Consider the following 25,242-nt stretch of genomic DNA (forward strand, 5'->3'; position numbering starts at 1 on the left):
CGTAGTGGTTCTGCATTGTACTCCCCCCCCCCCCCCACTCTCTCAAAGGAAACAAGAAATGCTTTGCAAGCATAGCCATCATTTAACAGCGGACCCATGAAATTTCTTTCAGAGTATGTCCAGGTATACCCCATCCTGAATTACAACAGACTTTGTTCCACTTCTGAGAAGGCTAAGGGGTGAAGAACTTTGATCAAGAACTTTGAAAGACATTGACAGAGTTTTCAGGAAATCAACCTTGCCTTTGGTTGACACGATCTTAAAAGTAGTACTTGCTTGAATAAAAAGAAACCTACCAGGCATTGGGAGGTCTGATTGAAGTGTAGTTTTATTTGGGATATAACATATTGTGGAGGAAAGGCTGAAAATGGAAATAAAAGAAACAAGAGGGAATGCATCACAAAATGGGTGAGTGCACTCAATAAGTATGAAGGCCAATTTCTGTTCAAACATTAGTAAGTGGAAGATAGAACAGTACAGCACTGAAACTTACCCTTTAGCCCAAAATGTCTGTGCCATCTCTGATGCCAATTTAAACCAATCCAATCTGCCTGCACATTTTATATTTCCTTCCATTGTCTGCATTTTCATGTGCCTGTTGAAATGCCTCTTAAACATTTGCTTCCACTTCCCCCCACCCCTCAACCACCTCAACAGCATGTTCCAGGCACCTACCACACTCTGTGTCTGAACAAACTTGCCTTGCATATTTCCTTCAAACTTTTCCCTTTTATCTTAAAGTTATGCTTACTAGAAATTTCCACCCTGGGAGGAAAATCTACCAACATCTATGTCCAACAACATTTTATAAGCTTCTTTCAGATTACCCCTCAACCCCTGACATTCCAGAGAAAAAATTCCATGTTTGTTCAATTTGTCCTTATGGTAAGTACTATCTAACCCAGCCAACCTCTTGGTGAATACCCTTTCCAAAGCCTCCTCTAAACCAGTGACCAGAACAGAACACCAAATATGCTGTAACCTTAACAAAGTTTTATATGTCTGCAATATGACTTGTCAACTTTTATACTCAGTGCCCTGACTAGTGAAAGTAAATATGCTGTATGTCTTCTTTATCAACCTTTCTCATTATGTTCAAGTTCAAGTTTATTGTTATTCAAATATACACGTGTATACAGCTGAACAAAGCAACGTTCCTCAGGGATCAAAGTGTAAAGCAGAATACATATATCACACAAGGCACATAAAATAATATTAACACAATAATATTCACAGATAAAATATAGTATCCTGTACATGTAAAAGTTGACATAAACGACATATAGTTAAATATTACTGCTTCTGGCGCTGTCATAAATAACTTGTACTGGGTGGTAGCAGGGTGTTCAGAAGTCTCACAGCCTGGGGGAAGAAGCTGTTATCCTGTCTAGCAGTCCTTGGTCTTATACGTGGTACGTCTGCCTGATGGTACAAGGTCAATGAGATTGTGGGACAGATGATAGGGTTCTTTGACAATGCTGAGAGTTCTGAAAACATAATGCTTCTCATATACAGTATGTCCTGGGTGTGGGAGAGAGACCCCAATCATTCTCTTAGCCGTCCCTCATAACCCATTCCAGAGTTTTGCCATCAGATGCCTTGCAACTACCATACTAGAAAGTGGACTGCTTCTTTCAACGGATGCTGCCTGACCTGCTGAGTTCATCCAGCTTTTTTGTACGTCATACTAGAAAGAGATATGGCTGGTCAGGACACTCTCGATGGTGGTCCAGTAGAGTGTGGTTAGAATGGGGGTGGGGAGACTTGCTCACCTCAGTCTCTTCAGGAAGTGGAGGTGCTGCTGTGCTTTCTTGACTAAAGAGGTGGCATTGAGGAACCAGGTGAGATCATCTGTAATGTGCACTGCAAGAAACTTCGAGCTCCTGACTCTCTCCATGGAGGAGCCATTGATGTGAGGTAGGGAGTGATCAGCCTGCACCTTCCTGAAGTCCATGTTGAGACTCAAGTTGTGTTAGCACCAGTCCACAAGCCGCTCTTCCTCCTTTCAGTAAACCAAATCATCACTGTTGCTGATGGGGCCCATCACTGTTGTGTCTTTAGCAACCTTAATAATGTAGTTAGAACTGGATCTAGCAGTGCAGTCAGGTGTTAGCACCATGAACAGCAGTGGATTGAGGATGCAGCCCTGGAGACACCAGTGCTCAGTGCAATGGAGTTAGCGATGATGCTGCCAACACGGACTGTCTGATGTCTCTCAATTAATTCCAAGATCCAGTTACAGGGGAAGGTGTTGAGACCCAACAAGAACAACTTACCCACCAGCTTCTGAGGAATGATTGTATTGAACACTAAACTGAAGTTGATAAACTGCATTCAGATACAGGAGGTGCCATTCTCCATGGGGAACTGAACTAAGTGGAGGCCAGAGGCTTTTGTATCATTGGAGGACTGGTTCAGGAGCGGTAGGGGTCCAATGTAGTGGGAAGGTAGAATTTAATGCAGTTCATGACCAGCTGCTTAAGGCACTTCCTTATTATTATGGTCAGTTTCGTTAAACAGTAACCGTTAAGGCAGGTTACCATCAGTCTCTTGGACACTAGGATGGTGGTGGTAGTGTCCTCGAAGTCTGCAGGGGCAGTAGACAGTTTCAGTGAGATGTTAAAGATGTCCATGAGCACATCTGTTAGCTGGGCCACACAGTTTCTCAGCACCTGACCAGCTATGTTGTCAGGCCCCACAGCTTGGGTTAACCATGACTGGGGTCTTCCTCAGATACAGTGCCCGCTCAGTGCCTCCCCTCAGTGGGGAGGGAGGCCTTCCTTGTCGGTACATCGTTCAGTGCATCAAACCATGCGTGGAAGACATTCAACCTGTCAAGAGGAGAGGCATTGCTGTCATTGATGCTATCATTGGTTAACGTGCATTGACTGGAGTTTTATGAAAAGAATAATTATATGAGTAATTACAGCACCGCAAAATTCTGAACTTTCAGGAGAGAGGGAAAATTGGAGGCAAAAAGCAAAATCTTTGAGGTAATGCAGATGGCAATGTTGCTTTCCAACATTTATCACTGTCTTTGAGGTTGGAGGTGTCACGCTTAATGACAATATTTTAGGAAGTCTTAACACAAGATGATGAAAGCTCCTGTCTTACTGGGTGTTCTTCAACACTCTAGCTGCGCTGTGAAACCAGTATCAAACCGTACATGGTTCCAGCAAAGAGCTGAGACATCCTTTGGGAAGAGGATTATAATGTTATTACTTAAGACTAAGACAGCTGTATGCTGTCAGAATGAAGTTTAAGTACACAGAGACTGAAATTGACTGTGTGGACATTTATTTATTTTGGTAGATTAGTTCTGCAGAAACTCTGAGTAACTTGAGATTCAAATAGAAACAAAAATTACTAACAGCGTCAAATACAGCTGGGAACATACAAAGCTGCATTCCTACATTTTGTATTTTTTTTACACTATTTGTGCATCGCTGGTAGGCTCAATATTTATTACTTATCACCTTTTGAGAAATGGGATTGAACTCTCTTTTTGACTGACTAAAGTGTGCCTGGTAAAGATAATCTCACCATGCTTTTGGTTAGGTAGCTGCAGGATTTTGACTCCTGCAGTCTGTACGATGTAAATTAATCACAAATATGACTGGCAGATATACAGCATGCAAACTGTTTACAAAAAAAAAGAAGCAAAGACCAGGATACACTACTGGCTCTCACATTTCCAGTGTAGTATCAAACAATCTGTTGATGGAACTTGCCAGTTTGTGCAGCCTTTGTGGGATGAATAACTGTTGACATTTTAGGGCAGTGCTGAGAGTGTAGAGGGAAAATAGCCAGTATAAAGAGGAGCAGGGTGAGGGCCAGTCGGCGATTGGTGGACTGAGGAGGGACGAAGGATGATTGGCTGATTGAGCCAGGTAGAGGAAGATGAAGAGTGAAGTTAGGAGACAGAGGCAAATGGATGTTAGTTGGATGGATGGATGGAGACAGCTTGAGAGAAGGGAGGGTGAAACTACATGTGAATCTTTGCCTTATCTGGAGGGGATATTTAAGTCCTTGGAAGGTAGTGAGGGCAGTGAATATTCAAGGGATCAGAATCAGGTTTATTGTCACTGACGTACATTTACTGTATGTTGTGAAATTTGTTTTGTGGTAGTAGTACAATGCAATGTATCAAAACAATTACTAAAGGTTAAAAAAGAAACATAAAAATAAATAAGCAGCGCAAAAAGAGAACAAAAAAGAGCATTAAAAGAGAGCAGAATGTGGGATATAAAGTGAGTCATAAAGGAAAGTGATGAAATGCTTTGAGAGGTTGGTAATGAACTCCTGCCTCAGCAAGGACCTGGACCCAATGCAATTTGCCTATCGCCACAATAGGTCAATGGCAGACACAATCTCAATGGCTCCCCGTGTGGCTATAAACCACCTGGACAACACAAACACCTATGCCAGGATGCTGTTCATTGACTATAGCTCAGCATTTAATAATATCACCATCTCCTACCTACCTAGCTCCAAGAACAGTAATGGCGTATGCCACGTATGACAGTTCGACCCAGCCGAAACAGATATTGACCCTTAGCCCATCATTCCATCCTCCCAGATCCTCGCCCCGGTTGTCTGATATCTTGTGAAACAGATCTGGCAAGCCCTAAGCACTAGCCTGCTCCAGCAGTGGCACCTGACAACCGCATGTATGTGTGGCATCCTGGAGTAGATAGAATTTGTTGCAAATAACAAAAAGCACAGGCAGAAGTGTAATGCACAACCATTGTGACCTTTACTGAAAGTATGGTTTCCTTCTATATGTTATTCCTTGTTTAATAATGTTATCTCTTCCCTGACATGGTATCTGAATGGCATTTTCTCTTAGCAATGGCAAGGCTGAAGGAATATGCCTCAGGCCTTTCAGTTAATGTTCATTTACCTTAATAATAACTTGGGGCAATTTGATCTCTTTATTTCATTATTAATATGGAAGAATAGCTATGTTGCGAAAGTCTGGATGAGAAGAGCAAGTTAAAACTCTGTCCCTTAACTCTCCATTAAAAGCCTATTGCTGTTTTTATATGCTGTGCCACAGAATCCTTCCAAGTGAAAGCCAAATGTTGCAATTGATTTACTTTCCCCCTGGTTATTTCTTCTTTTTCTTCTTAAGGGTTTATTTCTTGTTGAAAGTGTTGACTGACTGTTGCCCAATTTAGTCATTAGCTATGATGAAGCCACGGACAATGAGAGTGTCAGTCTATACCTCAGTATGGGAACTTAGTTCAAACCTGTCTTGTAATATCTATACGTGTGCACCAGTTAGCAACTGAAAGCAGTGAGGGAGTGTGCCCTTGTCATCACCTCAGTGTTTATAACCGAGCCAGCACTCAGTCAACACTCATTCATGTAGAGCTACTTGAGTCCAATGTCAGCGGTATCTGGCATCCACAGAATGGGAACACAGAGCCAGTCAACTCCTTGGCAAGAAAAGTGAAAATGGGAATAGTTGCCTGTAAACAAAAGGACAGCACATGGTAACAGTACATTCCAGCTCAATTAACCTCTACCATTGAATCTTATTTCATATCAGTTCTGAGTTACAGAAGATCTCAATAGACTTTGATCCAACGACGTTCGCTGTGGGTGGCCTTTAATTCATTCAAATAAACAGAGATCAAGGGCAGGGAAACAAAACATTCAGGCGGTGTTTTTTGTGGAATTGTGGCTTTGAAATATCCAATCTGTCACTCAGTCCTTTAAAACTCATGAAGCATGCTGTTGTATTTAAGTACTGATGTCTTTATGTGTAGCGTTGTTTATTAACAGGAGCCTGTTACAGCAAGCTGATGATGTCAGATGCTTTGTATGTTAGTGGTAGAGCATGGTCAAAATGTAGTTCAAAGGGGAAAAAGCTTGCTGTATGTTGACAATATCATGTTATGCCTGCAGTGGGACATAATACAGATGGTGACCCCTTGTCTGATACTGCCTCAGATGCTAGCTTTCAGAATCTACAGCACTGGGCCTTGGAAACTGTGAGGTGAACAGTTTGCTTTCTTTATATTGGCAACTGTTGCAAATGGTTTCCTGTCCATTAATTTGGAGTGCACTACTGATGCCCTTGCAGTCAGGTTTAGTTGCAGATATCTTCCCCAACCCCATTTTGTCTATTGTGTATGTTATTTATATTTATGTCAGCTTCCAGCTGATGATTCCTATACAGAGTATAGAGCACAAAAGCAGGTGCAACAGTCCAATTGTCTGTGCCGATGATGTTGCCTGCATTTGGCCCAAAAACTTTTTCAATCCACGTATCTGTCCAAATGTCTTCAAAATAACATAAACATATCTCCAGTAAGTACTTCAAAGTAAATTTTATTATCAAAGTACATATATGACAACATATACAACCCTGAGATTCCTTTTCTTGTGGGCCTACTCAATAAATCTATAGAATAATGACCATAACAGAATCAATGAAAGATTGCCCAACTGGGACGCTCAACCAGAGTGCAGAAGACAACAAGCTATGTAAATACAAAAAGAAGAAATGCTAATAATAAATAAAAAACAATTAATATTGAGAACACGAGATGAAGAGTCCTTGAATATTAGTTAATTGGTTGTAGGAACATTTCAACGTGGGGCAAGTGAAGTTGAGTGAAGTCATCCCCTTTGGTTCAAGATCCTGATGGGTGAGAGGTAGTGACTGTTCCTGAAGCAGGTGGTGTGAGTCCTGAGGCTTCTATACTTTCTTTCTGATGGCAGCAGCAAGAAGAGAGCATGTTGGGTCCCTGATGATGGATGCTTCTTTTCTGTGACAATGTTTCACGTAGATGTGCTCATTGGCTGGGAGGGGTTTAACCACGATGGACTAGACTGGTTACTCTTTGTAGGGTTTTCCATTCAAGGGCATTGGTGTTTTGCAACCAGTCAATATACTCTCCACTACACATCTACGCAAGTTTGTCAAAGTTTTAGATGGCATGCTGAATCTCCGCAAACTCCTAAGGAAGTAGAGGCACTGCTGTGCTTTCTTTGTAATTGCACTTATATGCTGGGTCCAGGACAGATCCTCAGAAATAATAATAAAGAGGAACTTAAAGTAAATATATTTATTGAATACTTCATACAAATGGCAATTACTTGCATTTATGTAATTCCTTTATACAGAAGATAGTCCCAAAAGTATTTCACAGAAGCATTACTAACCAAAATAGATGCTAAGCTAAATAAGAGATTAACTTGGGGGTGAAAGGTTCTGTGCATAGACTAGAGTGTAGATCTGAGCAAATAATTGAATCAGTATGATCGTATTAAATGGTGAACCAGACATGAGACCAGATTGTCTACTCCTGTTTCTAATTCCTGTGTTCATAATAATTAGGGGTAAACATTTACCCTCAGTGGAAATTCATGAGCATATCACTTGAGAAATAGAAGAAATAAGGCAAAATATGCAAAGTTGACTGAGGGTCACCATCAGTGGCACAACAGTCCAACAATAAAATTCAAGTCATCGATAAGCTGTGGCCCCATGTATAGGCAGTCCCATTGGTGTTATGTAAAAACAGTGGAATCCAGTTAATTTGGTTATTAGTTGATTGGGGCAGCCACTCAGTTGGGACAACTCTTAAAGAACAAAAACTAATTGAGACAATAGCTAGGATTCCCCTAATTTATTTGGGGCACTATGGTGCTTAATTGGGACAGGAAGCTGCTGGCAAGGAATTTCTAATCAGCATCAGTCACATTCACTTGTGTGGCCGTTAGACATAAAGCAGTTTTTAACTAGCACCAGTTGAGTTTGTTTGAGTTCAAATTGCACTGTTTTTTGTCACTGATAGCTGGTGAGAAATAAGCAATAAGACAATTCAGAACTGTTTTGCTTTCCACGGTTCAAGCATTCAGGTTTCGAGATGCCTGAAACGGCCAGGAGTGAAAGTGAAATGAACTCACATTTTCAAGAAGTTAGGAATTCTGCAGAATTAAGGTAGCAACAATCAACTTGAATGTTACAAAAGTAAAAATTTTGAGGATGTAATCATTGAAAGCAATGTATACTGGCAGTCCATTATCTTCACCAACTGTTTGTGCTGATTTGGTTTATTTGGTGGTGGTTGTCCATTGTATCTAACAATGATAGGAAAACCTCTGCGGGAGAGTTTATAAAGTGGAAAAGACGTTGACTGGAGCAGTTCCACTCTCTCGACCTTGGAAGTCCAGGTCCAGTGGTACGAATAGTCATCACAACTGGGGTCTTCCTTTGCAGCAGTGGATGACCATAACGTCTTCTGTGCCTCAGCGTGGCCTTCTCAGAACTGCAGAACTGTATTCCTGGCTATTGGATCTCATTGTAGATCTTATCTGCCCAGTCTGCTAGAGCTGACTTCATTTAGAATCAATCAAAAGAACATGGCAGTGTACACCAGATGCACTCCTCTGTCGCTAGCTATTAGGATATAAAACACAGTTTTATAGTACTGTAGAGGTATTGGTAGTGTTCTAATTTGTTCTGAACTTCATTTAAATATATACATTGTTACTCATTTAAACTGCGGTTTGTCTATTTTATACCTTTTTAACTATTTCCACAAAGCTTCAGCTAATTGGGGTAGCCACTTAATTGGGCTAAAATTGGACCTGATATGTCCCAATTAACTCACTGTATTTTGCTTGGAGATGCATCATGCGGCAAATTGCAACACGCCAGAATGTTTGAAACTATTTCATAATAATTGGAGTTGGTAAGTATTTTCAGAAATAAAGCGGCATTTAAAATTTTAAAGTGGCCCAGAAAATTGACGTTGAACATGCTTGTTGGATGTTGATTGCTATGGTTGCACATTTGAATTTGGAAGAGGTACAGAGAAAATTGTAGTTAACGACAGATATAGGCAAGGGTTTAGAATGATGTCCAAGGTCATTGCCAATTGAGTTAATACTGCTCTGAGGCTAATGGTTCATCCAGGTCAGACCTGCACCATATTAGTCAGGACATACTCTAGCAGCTGTTGGCTGAGTCAGTGATATGTTGTACACTTATACAGGATAAGTTTTGGCCACTTGTCTTTTCATCTTGGAACAACATGCATGATGGAGAAAGAAGCAACATTCGCTGGATATGATCGTTCTACATGGACATCAATTGTACGGTTCAAATTAATGAGTGTGAGGACCACCCTGTTTCTTCCATTTTGTTTTTGTGCTCATTCAAATCTCTGAATCCACTAGCTAAAAATAAAACAGATGACGATCCTGAGCAGTGAAAATACTCCGGTTAATTCCTCTTTGTACGCTTGTCAAAAGGGACAGTAATCTTAAATCTTAACTCGGTTTCTCTCTCCACAGATGCTGCCTGTCCTGCGGAGAATTCTCAGCATTTCTGTTTTTTAGTCCAAGACCTTTCTTGGCTGGTGGTATTCCTATTTAGGACTACTACAGCTGAAATCTGCAGCCATGGGTCCTTCAGTTAGCAGAATTGTTACTACTTATTGTAAATTATAGTTTTTATTATTATTGCAATGTACTGCTGCAAAACAACAAATATCCCAATATATGCCAGTGATATTAAACCTGATACTGATTTTGAGATTCTGTGGTTCTGAAGAACTCTCCCTGCCAGACCCATCTTGTATATTCAGAGGCACAGCACCTCCAAACTTAAGCCTCACCAAAGTCGCAGTGGGCACAAGGCTTTAGTCCATGTCCTTCTGGAATGTGTGTTTGCCAAGAAAGCTTGGAAAAAAGAATGCAGAGGCTCAACTTGTGCAGCTACTTAAACTAGTTTTGAGAGCAGGACTCTCTGCTCCAGGGGCCGTTCCTAAAAGATAAACACACACTGGATGATTAGTAACTCGGTGAAAGGTGCCCTCTGGTGAGCTCTAAACCTGCTGGTCTTCTTGTGCAAGGAGCTGTCCATGATATTGTGTTTAGAATTGCCACATGCCTTGGAACAGATACGACAAGGAGGGCACTGAATCTTGGTGCAGCCATTGTGAGGCTCCAAGGGGAAAGACGGTTTAAGATTCAATCCAATGGGCTGGAACTTGTGTAAGAAAACCCGCAAATTGTTTGCTCAGTGAAGGAAAATTAATGTCTTGTCTTGTACTGAGGCTGGAAATATGTGAATGTATTGTATAGTATATGTGAATTTTTTTATGAATGAAGTCATATTTGAATAAACATTCTAGCACACTCTGCTGGACAGGACATCAGGAGAGTGGACTCTCAGGACAAAAAAATCATGATCACTGATCTACTCGCTCTGTATTTATCTTGGTCTCTAAGACAGATCAGACCTTCCTGTTATGATATATCAACCTCATTGAATTTCATTCCGATAAAAATAAAATTGAATTCAAAAAACGACTGTAGGCTGTAGATGCAAAATAATCAGATTTTCAAATCCCTAAACTAAATTACTTTTGGAATTTCAAATCTGTGGCTATAAATCATCAAATCATTAATACGGTTTGTTTCATTGCATCTTCTAATTTTGTGTTATACCAGAATAATAATTGGTTACAAATAAGAATTTGACCTTCCAGTCATGTCCAGAAGGAAATATGAAATTAATTTGATCACTCATAAGAGTGGAGTGGTATCATATTGGTGCCTAATTAGTATGAAACATAACTTAGTTGCTCACTGCCAAGTTTATGAAAAGGTTGCAGGAGTTGAAGTTAGAAAAAAGTTCTTAGATCTTTGAAAATATTTCAGATAGCTGGATTTTTTGAAATAAAAAAGGCTCTGGAGCTGTTGCCTTTGGCTGAGGATGAAAATTTCAAATGGAATCTGAGTTATTAGATATATAATTAATAAAATAAATTATAGGAATAAAATTAACAATTAGTTTAGGCTCGACCAATCTACAAGATTTATACAGTATTAGAATCTCTGACCAGGAGCTTCGAATCAGCTTTCACTTTAATTCTCCATTCTATTTCCACTCTGTCCTTGAACTCCTTCATTGGTCCAATGTTGCCCAACATAACCCTGAGCAACAGTAATATGTCTTCTGTCAGTGCAAAGTACAATTTCAGGTAACCACCTCCTCTTTTTATTCTCTTCACAGACATGGCTAAGGATTTCTGTTTCAACATAGTTCTTTTTTATATCCCTTCTGACTCCACTATGCCAGTTCTTACAGTAATAGTTACCTTGTCAACTTCTGTCTGCACCTTGTCACACACATTTCCTCTGTTCTATCTCTGCAAGTTAAATCAAGCTTGTTCTCTCACTTTTCCAGTTCAGATGAATCTGGAAACAATGACTGTTTTTCAATCCACAGATGCCATTTAACCTCCTGAGTGTCCCCAGCATTTGTTCCTTTATCTTAGCTAGTTCTGGATGGACCAGCTTTAACAAGTCACTTTTCCCTGTTCTCCCAAATCAAACCAAAAAGAGACCACACTAACAATGATGTATTGTGGTGTTAAATTGTCCCATTGCTTCTCATTTGCACAGCAAATAAACCAGTTGTGCAGCTTACTCACAGAAAGTCCCAGGTTTCACTCATTGCCTTACTGGTTTCCCGTATGTCCTGCTCTCATTTACAATGCTGCTGCAGAAGCAGCTTTCAGCTGTGTGGGAAATGCTGGCCCTATCGTGCCCCCTTCCTGCAGCCTTCCCTCCTCTTTCTCAGCTCATTCGCTCTCTCTCTGTCACAAGTCCCATTCTGTTCAGCTTCTTGCAGCCCAGCCTCATCCCATATTGAACCACTTCTAAACAAATCTAGGGCAAGGGGCTCTCCTGGCCTCTTAGATCTGGGCTAAGAGACACTGCTTGAAAGATTCAAATTCCATTGCATTCCATGGGTTTCGCATTTCACACACCTACTCAGATTTGGGTAGGGTGATCACTTTTAGAAAACGGTAATGTTGGAGTCAAGGTACTTACAAATACTTCTCTGCACAATGTAGTCAGTTTTATGGGAGTGCTCTGCTTTGGGCCATCCATGTGACAGGTTTATGGCAAGGGAGATCCTGTTCATATGTCGATCTTGCTACTTTATCCTCTGACTGTTAGTTCCAGTACACAGGCTCCCAGATCACAAATGACCTGCTTGTTAGAAATCTGACATTACACTAATATTCCCATAGATTTTTAAAGTATTTTCAAAGCTAGTAGCAGTAGTATTATTACTATTATTACTACTACAACTATTACTACTCCTACTACTACTACTAATGATAATAATACCCATAACTGGTAAAGTACTGGAAGTGATAATATTCATAATTATAGGTATAATAAATGTACTTGTCTTCAACTGTACCTTTTAAGGCATATTATCAATTTCCTAAAAAATCCTGGAAAAGTACCTGAATTTTTGACAGAAGGTAAAACATACCTTTTACCTAAAGGGAATCACAAATTTCCCTTTAAAATATCATCCTATTACTTATTTACAAACTATATATAAAGTTGTAACATTGTGTATCTCTCAACTAATCACTACTCACTTAGAAATCCACAATATACTTAGAGGAGCAGAAGGGATGCCGTAAGGGTATGAAAGGATGTAAAGAACAACTGATAACAGATTCCGTAATTCTAAATCAAGCCCAGCAGAAGCACAGAAATCTTTCATGTTGCTAGTCAAAATAAACCATGGAAACTCTCTAAGTCCACTATTGTTCTGTTTAGCTTTAAACCTGCACTCTAATTTACTGAACAGATTGAAAATCCCCCGGCTGCCGTGTTTTGTGTCTGTGAGCCTTGCAGCAATTTAGCCTGCTAATATGATGAACTGAGGCCAAAGGCTTGGGACTACTTCAGGCTGCTCTGGGGATTTGGATCCAAGGACTCAATTCGGTTCGGATTGCTGTTGCTCACTTCTATTGTTTGCACGATTTGTAATTTATTTTCTCTTTCTCTGCACATTAGGTGTTGATCTTTACTTTGGTCATTCAGTTCTTTTGAGTTTCTTGCTTTGTGGCTGCCTGAAAGCAGACAAATCTCAAGGTTGTATAATTTATACATTCTTTGATATTAACTGTACTTTGAATCTTGAAACAGGATATCAAATCAGAAACAACCAAATTAATTATACCTTGACACACCTTCTATACACGGACAAATTATTTGCTCCTTCATAGTAAAGCTAAAGCAATTAATTCAAATAGTAGAACTAATACCAAAAGATATGAACATGAACTTTGGACTAGATAAGTGCAGAATATTAAACATAAAAAAAGGTGCAACAGAGCTCGCAGAATATAAAACAGAGCAGCAGGACACAATACAACTGATGGATGAATATGGAATATATTCCATACCTGGAGTATCAGTAAGCAAAGAAAATAGATCACAGTGTGATAAAGGGAAAGCTTGCGACAGAATTTACATCAAGGCTTAAGAAAATCTGCCAAACAGAGCTCAATCGTAGAAATTTAACAAAGGCAATAAACAATTTCGCTATACCCATAATAATGTATTTTTGGCATAACATCTTGATCCAAAACCAATCTATAAAACTTACAAAGAAAAATAAGAACTGAAGTGACAAATTTTAGAACACTTTGAAAAGTTGGAGATCTCTATTCAGAAACAGAGAGGTTCCTTGTTGCAATACAGTACCAGGCGATTAACATATAAAGTTACCAAAAAAAAAATAATAAAAGACCAACAAATTCAAGATAATAAATGCAAAAAATGCCTAAAGAAACCTGAATCAATCCAACACAGTTCAGGATCCTGCAGCTGTTTAACTCAATCTGATTACTGTCCTTATGCAGGCACAAAAAGGCAAACATCACTCACCAAAATCTTGCTTTAAAATACAGACTCATAAAAGATACATTTCCTCACTATAAATACAAGCTTTATCCAGCTTTAGAGTCTAAGTTCTACAAATTATATTATGATTGATCCATTATTACAGATAGGACAATCCATTATAACTGTCTGAATAAAATATTACAGGTTAAATAAGCTAGAACAACTTACTTAACAGATATCGCCATTCCAAACACACACAACATTCAGAAAGCAATAAATGAAAAACACCAGAAATACACTGAGTTAAAAGAGGACACTGAAAGACTATGGAACGTGAACAGGGTATACATTGCTCCAATAGTGATATCTACAACTGGTATCATCCCAAAGTCACTACACAATAGCATTAAACAATTAAGCCTACACATTAATATGTATATAGATCTCCAGAAAACCACAATAATGGACCTAACCATAACCCAAACACTGCTTCCACAGAAAGACCATTATGTTAGCTGTGAAACTTATCGCAGGGTGTTACAATAATAATAATAATAATAATAATAATAATAATACTCATAGTATTTCTTAATGACTAAGTGTGGCATTTAACACATTAATTATGGGCAGCATTAGGGTATTTATTCAATGAAATGAAAGAAATGTAGGAAGTGTAGCTAGAGAAACACAATGAGTTACCAGAGAAAACAAATGTTTCTAATCTACAGGGAAATTGGTTTATGGACTGTTCTCATAGAGTCATGGAGCTATACTGCATGGAAACCAAGTTGTCTATCTGTGCTGGCCCTTTTTGGAAGTGGAAGGATGGATTATTAAGTTTTCAGATGGTTGGTGGAGTTGAGGATAGTGTAAAAAGTTGTCGTAGGTTACAACGGGACATTGACAGGATGCAGAGCTGGGCTGAGAAGTGGCAGATGCAGTTCAACCCAGAAAAGTATGAAGTGATTCAAATTTGAAGGTGGAATACTGAATTAGTGGCAGGATTTCTTAGCAATCTGGAAGAGCAGAGGGATCCTTGCAATGTTTTCTCTAATTTGTAATGACCAGCTTGTGCAAAAATATTGTCCTGTGCAATTTTTATGCCCAGTGACAACATGTGCATCTTTAAGTGGAAGTAAACCTAACGCCCTTCTAAGGATAATGAACTACCAAGTCCATTTTGTTACTTGTTATTTAAAATAAATAAAATACCTGCCAATGAGAACTTTGATCTCCTGGGTTTGATCGTTTTGCTCTTGTTCATCTGCACTCTCACAAAACATACATAGCAGGCCTAAAGCGGGTAATAAAGGATTTTCTCACCAGCACTTTTTCTCACCAGATTTGTTTGCTAAATGATGCTTTAAAAAATCGGGATTCCAAATACCGGTCCATTTCTTCCCCGTTGCAAATTCTTCAGCAACTTTTGCATCATGACAATACAAGCAGATAATAACAGTTTCTGTATTGTACACAAATATTTCTCATAGCTGCACATTCCTAACCTCATGAGCTTTCAATGTAGCAGTTTCTTCTGTTTCATTAAGTCATTCTGTTTGAAATGAACTAGCAGTTCTTTTGTACTTCACACCCTTTGCTTCTTTGGAACTCAACATAGTGAATCAATAATTTATTCAATAAAAACAGTATAAATAAGCCATTTCTAAAATCTGCAGACAAATCATCACAAACTCCATGTTGTCAATACCATCCGCAGCAGAAATCGGAAAAGGAAATGTGACCATGAAATATACTTAACATGTCAATTAGGTAGAGCAGTTGAGCGCAGTTTAAATTCCTTGGTGCACTAGTAGCAAAAGATGTGTGTGCATGTACACGTGTACACCTTAAAAGGTGCATTGATCCCTTAAAGTTGGCATACAAATTGATAGAGTTGTTAAGAATACATGTGGGTGTTATGGTCCGGTCCGGAGCCCGCTTTTCGGGTCTTGATCCGGGCTGCGGACTCCGGACTCTGGGTCTTGTAGCCGGCCCTCCTTTCACCCTTAAGCCCAAATAGGATCATCTTGGCTTAAGGAGGTGCACCTGAGACCTATCAGCTTGCACGTGGATATAAGGGGCTGTGGGACTGAGTCTAGTTGGGGAGGGATTGTGAGCATTGTAATGATATCTGAGGAGGAAACAGCAGTCTCCAGCAGGGATATGGATGAGATCATGGCCAAGTCATTTGTAAAGATACATAGTTCAGAAAATTTGTCTGAAGAAGGAGAAGGGAAAGAACAATGAGTCAATACCCAGGTGTGTTAAACAGGAGGAAAGAAACAGATGATATAATTGATGATCCATTTACTTTGGCAGAAATGGTGAGAGCAATAAAGAGATTGAGACCAGCCTCCCCAGTGAAAGATCTAATATGCTATGTTATGCTAAAAAATCTAGGAGAAGGAGTGCTCTTGAAGTTACTGCTTTTTTTTATAACAGTGTGGGAGGAGGGAAGATTACCAAGTGCATGGAAAGAAGCAGTAGTAATTCCAATAAGGAAACCTGGCAAGGATCTGTCAAAACCCACTAGCTACAGGCCAATAGCACTAACATCAAATATATGTAAGGTAATGGAAAGGATGATAACTGAAAGGTTATCATATGATCTTGAGAAGAGAGGAATGCTGGCAAGTTATCAGAGTGGTTTTAGGAAGGGAAGGAATTCCATGGACTCAGTGATAAGGTTAGAGACTGAAATAAGAAAGGCCCAGGCAAATAAAGAATCAGTAGCTGCAGTGTTTTTTGACATTGAAAAAGCCTATGATATGATGTGGAAGGAAGGATTATTAATTAAACTGCACAAGATGGGGGTTGGGGGAGAGTTTTTAATTGGATTAAAGATTTTTTGTTTGGTAGAAAAATTCAAGTTTGGATTGGATCAGAATTATCAAAACAGTACATAGTGGGAAATGGCACACCTCAGGGTAGTGTGATTAGTCTGTTACTTTTCATCATTATGATCAATGATGTCTTCACAAAGGTACCAGTGGATATAGGTAGGTCACTGTTTGTGGATGATGGGGCCTTGTGGAAAAGAGGCAGGAACATGGAGCATATAATCAGGAAACTACAAGGAGCAATTGATGAAGTGGTAGAGTGGGGTTATGATTGGAGATGTAGATTTTCAGTGGAATAAACTCAAACTGTATTTTTCACTAGGAAAAGAATTGAAGTAGGGAAGACGTTAAGGATGTATGGGATTGAATTAGAAAGGGTTGGATAATTTAAATTTCTGGGAGTTATATTTGATTCACGATTAACATGGGCAGACCATATCAGGAAAGTTGAGGAGAAATGTAAAAAAGTAATAAATGTGATGAGATGTTTGACTGGTAGGGAATGGGGAGCAAGTTGTTCAGCATTAAGGAGAATGTATGTGGCTTTAGTAAGATATGTGTTGGATTATGGAAGTGTAACATGTGGATCAGCAGCTAGGTCTCTTATAAGGAAACTGGATGTGATTCAGGCTCAGGTTTTGAGAGTGTGCAGTGGGGCTTTTAAAACATCACCAGTATCAGCCCTGCAGGTAGAAACGGGAATAATGCCTTTGGAATTAAGAAGGATGCAATTGATGGCAAACTACTGGGTTAATTTGCAGGGACACAATGATTCTCACCCTGCTAAAGGAGTGTTGCAGGAGTCCTGGGAAAATGGGAGGTTTCAGAGGGAAAACTTTAGTCGGGTAGGGAATGATATTGCTAGATCATGTGGAGTGTTTGATCTAAGGATAAGTCCTTCAGTAGTTTATCCGGTTGTAGCTCCATGGAAGCTGGTATGGCCTGATGTAGACTGGCATTTGTTAGAGGTAAAAAGGAAAGGAAAGTATAAAACTGATTTGGTAAGTGCATTTAACTGTCATGTGATGGAAAAGTATAGTGATTATACTCGGGTCTATACAGATGGTGCTAAGGAACCTGAGACAGGAGTGACAGGGTTTGGGGTGGCTATACCAGCAAAAGCAATTGCAATCCGATAACATCTGATAAGTTAGCGGTGTATACAGTGGAGATGATGGCAGTGTCGGTTGCGTTGGGTGGAGAAAACTAAACTAGTCAAAGCGTTGATATGCTCAGATTCATCTTCAGTACTAGCAAGTTTAAGGTCCTCTCACTCAAACAGCCGGCAAGATGCACTTCATGAACTCCTTCAGTCAGTCACAGGAGTCGCAAGTCAGGGAGGTCAGGTTAAATTTCTATGGGTTCCAGCTCATGTCGGGGTGAAGGGCAATGAAAGGGTGGATGAGTTGGCAAAGAGGGCAATAAAGAAAGAAAATATAGAAATGCACATTAGTATCAGTAAAGCAGAGGTTAAGTGTGTAATCTGGGAAAAAATTAACCAAATGTGGCAAGAAAGATGGGACAGGGAGGGGAAAGGGAGGCATTTATAACAAAAACAAAAAAGTGTTGCAGGTACTAGGGTAGGAAGTAGATACAGAAGAGAGGAAATTGTGTGGACTAGGTTAAAGCTGGGGCACTGTGCACTAAACCAAACATTGAAATTGATAGGGAAACACCAGACAGGATTGTGTGCGGAATGTCAGGAAGAGGAGTCAGTAGAACATGTAGTTCTGAGTTGCAGGAAGTATGGGATACAGAGAGAGATGATGAGAATTAATCTAAGGGAATTGGGGGTGCAGGAATTCACATTAAAAGGGTTGCTGGGCATGGGTGAGAGAACACAGGTCAGGGTATTTTTAGCTTTCTTAAGGGGTACAGGTTTTTTTTAATATAGGATATGATGGATAAACAGAAATGGGGTACTAGGATGGGGAGGATAAAGTGTAGGTTAGGGTATGTGTATGTGTGCGATTGGGTGAAGGGATTTAGAATGTGAGTCCATCGCATACTCCGGAACAGAAGGAGGCGGTAATGCACCATTAAGCTGGGTGCCAACTGCTGTAAAATATGAGAGAGGGGCGGGGGGGGGGGGAAGAGAGGGGCAGGGGGGGGAGAGGGGGGAGAGGGGGAGGGGGGAGAGGGAGAGAGAAAAAAAAAGTTGGGGGGGCTGTCCTGTTCCTCTGTTTATCTTGTACCTGCTGTTCTGTCTAGTTTCTGCTGTTTGCCTGGCTATTCTGTTTTGACCCTGGCTTGGAGTACACACTGTTAATCATCTAGTTCTGCAAGTCTGTTCTTGTAGTCACCCTGGACTGAGCTCCCTTCTGATCCCTTGCCACTGTTGGGTAAGCAGGCTGGACTGCTGTTGCCTGGTGGGGGACTCTGACACTTTCCTACCCCTCTCTTCTGCTGGGTTAGGCCCTGTAACCTGCCCAGGTGCTCTGTGTCTTGCCCGGGCCCCTGTGTTCCTGCCTGGGAGGTGGCCCTGCCCAGAAGTAATGTGGCCTGCCCAGGGGGCTATCCTCCCAGCATTCCTTGTCCCATAGATCCTGCCTTTGCCATGAACTCCAGGGTCCTGCCTTTGCTGTGAACTCTCTGAACCCCAGAATCACTGTTGCATGCCACGGTCTCCCCACCTTGTTCTATCCTTTAGTTGTTCCTGCATCCTGCATTTGGGTCCAGTCTCCACATCCCCTTGTGACAGTGGGGTGTTGGCCTTTATTAATTGGGGGATTGAGATCAAGGGCAGCAAGCTAATGTTGCAGCTCTATAAAATCCTGGTTGGACTACGCTTGAAATATTGATTTTAGTTCTGGTTGCTCATTATAGATAGATAGATAGATAGATACTTTATTCATCCCCATGGGGAAATTCAACTTTTTTTCCAATGTCCCATACACTTGTTGTAGCAAAACTACTTACATACAATACTTAACTCAGTAAAAAAAAATATGATATGCATCTAAATCACTATCTCAAAAAGCATTAATAATAGCTTTTAAAAAGTTCTTAAGTCCTGGCGGTAGAATTGTAAAGCCTAATGGCATTGGGGAGTATTGACCTCTTCATCCTGTCTGAGGAACATTGCATCGATAGTAACCTGTCGCTGAAACTGCTTCTCTGTCTCTGGATGGTGCTATGTAGAGGATGTTCAGAGTTATCCATAATTGACCGTAGCCTACTCAGCGCCCTTCGCTCAGCTACCGATGTTAAACTCTCCAGTACTTTGCCCACGACAGAGCCCGCCTTCCTTACCAGCTTATTAAGACGTGAGGCGTCCCTCTTCTTAATGCTTCCTCCCCAACACGCCACCACAAAGAAGAGGGCGCTCTCCATAAATGACCTATAGAACATCTTCAGCATCTCACTACAGACATTGAATGACGCCAACCTTCTTAGGAAGTACAGTCGACTCTGTGCCTTCCTGCACAAGGCATCTGTGTTGGCAGTCCAGTCTAGCTTCTCGTCTAACTGTACTCCCAGATACTTGTAGGTCTTAACCTGCTCCACACATTCTCCATTAAAGATCACTGGCTCCATATGAGGCCTAGATCTCCTAAAGTCCACCACCATCTCCTTGGTCTTGGTGATATTGAGACGCAGGTAGTTTGAGTTGCACCATATCACAAAGTCCTGTATCAGTTTCCTATACTCCTCCTCCTGTCCATTCCTGACACACCCCACTATGGCCGTGTCATCAGCGAACTTCTGCACATGGCAGGACTCTGAGTTATATTGGAAGTCTGATGTGTACAGGGTGAACAGGACCGGAGAGAGTACGGTTCCCTGCGGCGCCCCTGTGCTGCTGACCACCGTGTCAGACCTACAGTCTCCCAACCGCACATACTGAGGTCTATCTGTCAAGTAGTCCACTATCCAATCCACCATGTGAGAGTCTACTCCCATCTCCGTTAGTTTGTGCCTTAAGATCTTGGGCTGGATGGTGTTAAAGGCAATAGAGAAGTCAAGGAATGTAATCCTCACAGCACAACTGACCCCCTCTAGGTGAGAGAGTGATTTGTGCAGCAAATACGTGATAGCATCCTCCACTCCCACCTTCTCCTTATACGCAAACTGAAGAGGATCCTGGGCGTGCCTGGTTTGTGGCCTCAGATTCTGTATTATCAGCCGCTCCATGGTCTTCATAACGTGCGACGTCAAGGCAACAGGTCTGAAGTCATTCAACTCCTTTGGTTGTGGTTTCTTCGGTACTGGGACAATACAGGATGTTTTCCACTGTCTGAGTACTCTTCTCTGCTCCAGGCTCATGTTGAAGATGCGCTGTAGTGGTTCTCCCAGCTCAGTCGCACAGGCCCTCAGTAATCGTGGAAGGATGTGGAAGCTTTAGCGAGGGTGCAGAGAAGATTTACTAGGATGATGCTGGACTAGAGAGTATGGCTCTACAGATTCAGATTCAGTTTATTGTCATTTAGAAACCACAAATGCAATGCAGTTAAAAAATGAGACAATGTTCCCCCAGAATGATATCACAAAAGCATATGACAAAACAGACTACACCAGAAAATCAACATAACATTTGGCAATCCCCAATCCAGAGTCCGGAGAGGCTGCTGCGTATTAATATCGCGCTACTGTCTTAGTGCCTTCCCCGGAAAGGAGCTCCAAATCCACCAGACAAAAACAAGACCAAAAACTAAAGCTACAAGACCTGCACAAAACCACATAATTACAACATATAGTTACAACAGTGCAAACAATAGCATAATTGATAAAAAACAGACTATGGGCACGGTAAAAATAGTCCAAGATGTTAAAGGACTGTAAGTTCAAGAGAAATCACCACAGTCTCCACAAGTCTCCAGGGGTCCCGACAGACTCGCCATCCCACGCCGGTGGCAGAAGGGAATACCCCCGCTATGAACTTCCAAAGCGCTGCCCAACTCAGCCTCACAGACGCAGCACACAATGGAAGCTCTGTCGAAACCAGCCTCGCAGACGCAGCACACACCGAAAGCAACCTGAGTCCGTCAAACCTCCGAGCCTACGACCATCTCCTCCGGCACAGCTTCTCCGAGCACCATCCTCTGCCGAGCGTATTACGACGGCCCCGCCAACGGCCATCGGCAACGCCACCCCGAGGACTGGGGGCCTGTTCTTCCCAGCAGAGTCCCGGACCTCACAGCAGCAGCAGCAACGAAGAAAGTCTTCCTGGAATTTCCCAATGTTCCTCTGTGCTTCCACATCCGTTTTCAATCGATTATGATTGTGCACGGCACCCCACTTCACAAATAACAGATAATCAGTTCCAGAGTGGCCACTGCAAGTTGCGTCGCGCTGCCATCTGGTTGAGTAGGTTGAGTAAGCTGGGGCTTTTCTCACTGGAGCAAAGGAGGATAAGAGGTGACTTGATAGAGATGTGCAAGATGCTAAGAGACATAGCTCAAGTGGATAGCTAGAGACTTCTTCCCAGAGTGGAAATGGATAATACTAGGGGGCATAATTTTAAGGTGATTGGGGGACATATGGGGAAAGTCAGAGGTATGTTTTTACACAGTGAATGGTGGGTGTGTGGAACACCTGCCGGGGGTTGTGGTAGAGGCAGATGTATTAGCTGCATATAAGAAACTTAAATTTAGTTACATGAGGCTATTATAGCTGAGGGAGATGTGGTAGTGAGCTCCTACTACCTATTAAATGCACTCAATTGTGTGCCTGTCAAAGAGTTTCTGATGACCAAGTCCAGCTCCTGGCCTTCACGTGTGGCTTAGCTGTTAAGCCCAGCAGAACCATTTATCCTGTCAGGAGAAGGGGCAAAGGTGAGTTGGTGGCTCCTTAAAAACAGCGGGTTTTGGCCAATGGGGCTCATCAGCCATGGCAGGAAGTTCATCTAACGGGAAAGCTCAGATCTCAAGCCTGCTCAGGCTTGCGGCTATATCCATACAGGGAAGGCTTCGGGAGTAAAGCCCAAGGAGAAATCTGGAGATGAGGCCCCTAAGGTAGTCTTACTGACTGGCAGCTCCTGCGACGCAGCTGGTACCAAACTGTATCAGTCTCTGCTGTTCCTTTGAATTCATCAGATGTGTAGAGGGGGGAGCCTGCAACATGGGCAACAGCTTGCTCTCTATATCGTACTGCCCTGGCTTGTGTGTCACGTAGACAGTCAACCCTAACCAATGAAGGGCCTGATAGGCAAATGCATGATTGAAAAATGGAGGGCAATGTAGGAGGGAAGGGGTAGAACGAGGTTAGCGTAGGTTAAAATGCTGGTACAATGTCATGGGCCGAAGTGCTGTAATGTTCTGTGTTCAGTGTTACATTTGCCTGTGAGTGGCCATGTCTCATTACTGACAGGGTGCGAACAAGCATGGGCAAGTGTCTGATGCTGGTGTTGAGCGATCAGGCTCCTGTAGGTCAGGAAACAGGAAAGCTTCTGCCATTTGCTCCAGATTCTACCAATATTACTTGCACTAATTGTCTGGCCTTGACCTGCAGCACTCAAAGCAATGAGGCAGTCACTCACTCAGAGGGAAGAAACTTCAGGGGCAGGCTGGCCTCCAATACTACCTTTACTCTCCTGTATGATACCATGGGAACCCCGCTTCTTTCTCCACCAAAGAACAATTGACCAGGATGTAAAATAGTATGATACTTGGCCTTACTAATTCTTCCACAGATTTTATTGCAGCATTGGTGGGACGTAGGAAGTAACCATTTTTTAAAATGTTGAGACTTTCATTCCTGACACAGGGTCTAAACCTGAAACATTGACAATCTCTTTCTTCCCACAATGGGCTAGTTCCTCTTGAACATTGCTGACGTGCTTCCACAGATGCGCAGTGGAGAGTATAGTGACTGGCTGCATCATGGCTTATTATGAAAATGCCAATGCCATTAAATAGAAAAGCCTAAAAAAAGTAATGGCTATAGCCCCGTCCATCACAGGCAAAGGGCTCCCCACCATCGAGCACATCAACAAGATGCGCTGTCACAGGAAAGAAACTTCCATCATCAAGGACTTCCACCATCCAAGCAATGCTCTCTTCACACTGCTGCCATCAGGAACAAAGTACAGGAACCTCCAGTCCCATAGCACCAGGTTCAGAAACAGTAATTTCCCCTCGACCATCAGGTTTTTGAACCAGAGGGGATAACTTACTCAACTTCTCTCACAGTAACACTGAGCTGATTCCACAACCTATGGACTCACTTCAAAAACTTTACGAATCTTGATATTTATTGCTTATTTATTTAATTTTATTATTTAGTTTTTTTCACTCTTTTTGTATCTGCACAGCTTGTTGTCCTTTGTACATTGGCTGTTTGTCTGTCATTGTCGTGCGTGGTTTTCTCATTGATTCTGTTGTATTTCTTTATATTTACAGTGAATACCCACAATGGATTTCAGGGTAGTATATAGTGATACACACAATATGTACTTTGATAATAAATTTACTTGAAACTTCATAGCTGCAGAATCCTGTCAGGTCACATAATTGGGAGAAATGTACATAATTCACAACCACCAACATTGAGTTGGGGTTTCGCTTTAAAAGGCTGGTTTGACGTGATGATGTGGTTACATAAGGATTTTTAGCTCACTTTTGTGTGTAGGTTTTGGAGTTCAATAGAAAATGTTACAGGCTCCCTTAAACATAAAACATCTCACTTTGTTTTACTTTCAAAAACCTACACCTGCATCTGCAGTCCCTTGTGTCTCCTAACTGTTCAAGAAACCTGAGCAAAAATTAATTACTTTTGTTATAAAACAAAATAAATTTATCTGGCACTGGGTGTAATTTTTAGTATTGTTATGGAGAGTTGCTTTGTATCTGTTGTTAAAGCAAGAATAGTCTCCTAAGACTATAAGGCTACTTAAAACTTGAAGCATGTTTGCCATCTGTTGGTCACCAGACAAACTGCAGAAACTGCACAAAGAAGAGACCTTCAGCCTGCATTGGTAATAAATATGTTTGGGGTTGCCAATGACAACAGTTTCCTACTACAAGGTCATCAAATCAACAATTGTTAACTTTCCTAGTTTTCAGGGGTCACATTTTTTCCATATTTGACCGATATAGAACTGAGGCAAAACAGAGGTAAGGTCACGGACCACGTGGAGGAGGTGCTTGCTCTCTTGACACAAATTAGGACGGATAAATCCCAAGGTCTGATAAGGTGTTTCCTTGGACCTTGTGGAAGGCTAATTCAGAAATTGCAAGGGTACTAGCAGAGGTATTGAAAATGTCCTTAGCCATGTGTGAGGTGCTGGAGGATCGGAGGGTGACTAATGTCGTTCTGTTGTTTAAGAAAGGCTCTAAGAATAAGCCAGGAAATTATAGGCCAGTGAGCTTGACATCAGTAATGGATAGTTACTGAAAGGTAACTTATTATATCTTATTAGGACCAAATATATGAATAATTCAATAGACAAGGACCGATTAGAGATAGACAATATGGATTGAGCATGGTAGGTCATGTCTGACCAAGCAATTGCTGGAGGAACTCAGCAGGCCAGGCAGCATCTATGGAAAAGAGTAAAACAGTCGACATTCCACCCTGAGACCCTTCATCAGGACCGTGTTTGTGTCTAACCAATCTTACAGAGTTTTTTAAGGAGGTTACCTGGAATGTTGGTGATGGAAAGGCAGTGTTGTTGTCTACATGAACTTTAGCAGGGCCTTTGACAAGGTTCCTCATTGACAAGGTTGGTCAAGAAAGTTCAGTTGCTTGGCTTTCAGAATGAGATGGTAAATTG

At 41.3% G+C, this 25,242-nt stretch overlaps 1 protein-coding gene across 1 annotated transcript in view; it reads left to right on the forward strand.

The window, feature by feature from the left end:
* The first annotated feature begins 3,356 nt into the window (after positions 1 to 3,356).
* The window catches only part of LOC140734289 (uncharacterized protein C8orf48-like), a 121,746-nt gene continuing 99,860 nt past the window's right edge, over positions 3,357 to 25,242 (forward strand). Inside the window, exon 1 of the mRNA XM_073058052.1 lies at positions 3,357 to 3,449. The gene's annotated coding sequence lies outside the window, so the exon portion shown is untranslated. The remainder of the gene's footprint in view (positions 3,450 to 25,242) is intronic.

The sequence above is a fragment of the Hemitrygon akajei genome, chromosome 10, assembly GCF_048418815.1.
Source record: "Hemitrygon akajei chromosome 10, sHemAka1.3, whole genome shotgun sequence".
NCBI classification, from domain to species: Eukaryota; Metazoa; Chordata; class Chondrichthyes; order Myliobatiformes; family Dasyatidae; genus Hemitrygon; species Hemitrygon akajei.